Below are 804 nucleotides of genomic sequence, written 5' to 3' on the forward strand. Positions count from 1 at the left end.
ATTTCAACATGATATGGATATTAGCCTCAGGGGGAAAATCCAGGCTCTGAAATGGAAGAGTTACTATTTATGTGATTTAACAAAAAGTGACTAACAAAAAGAGAGCTGTGTTACATTTACAGCATTGGTGACCCACTTGAATCAAAATGTAGCCAGCTGTTTTCTACCAGTTGTCCTCTAACCAGGGATGTACACATTATTCCCAGATTCCGTGTGGTTTTTGAGCTGTTAGTTTTAACAGGACGTGCAACCTCATCTCCCTCCTCTCGCACAATTGATTTCAACATGATATCGATGAGTGATGACAAATAAGTGTTATGTTCCTTTGTTTAGTGACCCCTACATTTAAATGCATCACTCCAAAATGTAGCTGACTGTCTTCTGCAGGTTGTCCTCTAACCAGTGAGGTAAAATATATCTCCATTTCCATGTGTTTTGTTGTGTTAGTTTCAGGAGCAGGTTCAACCTGATTTCCCCCCAAATGGATATAAGATTTGTGTTTTGTGTTTAGGCAGTGCGTTGCCATGGATCAGAATTTATTTTGACTGCACGTTTTTCCGTATTGGAGATGAGTTTTGTTTGGGCTCGTTCCAAGGGGACGAGAGTTCTAGAAGCTAGTGGGTTTTAGGAAGATGAGAGTTCTAGAATCTAGTGAGTTTTAGGAAGAGGAGAGTTCTAGAATCTAGTGAGTTTTAGGAAGATGAGTGTTCTAGAAGCTAGTGAGTTTTAGGAAGACGAGAGTTCTAGAAGCTAGTGGGATTTAGAAAGACGAGAGTTCTAGAAGCTAGTGAGTTTTAGGAAGAC

The sequence above is a fragment of the Salmo salar genome, unplaced genomic scaffold (genome assembly GCF_965601325.2).
Source record: "Salmo salar unplaced genomic scaffold, fSalSal1 ptg000136l, whole genome shotgun sequence".
NCBI classification, from domain to species: domain Eukaryota; kingdom Metazoa; phylum Chordata; class Actinopteri; order Salmoniformes; family Salmonidae; genus Salmo; species Salmo salar.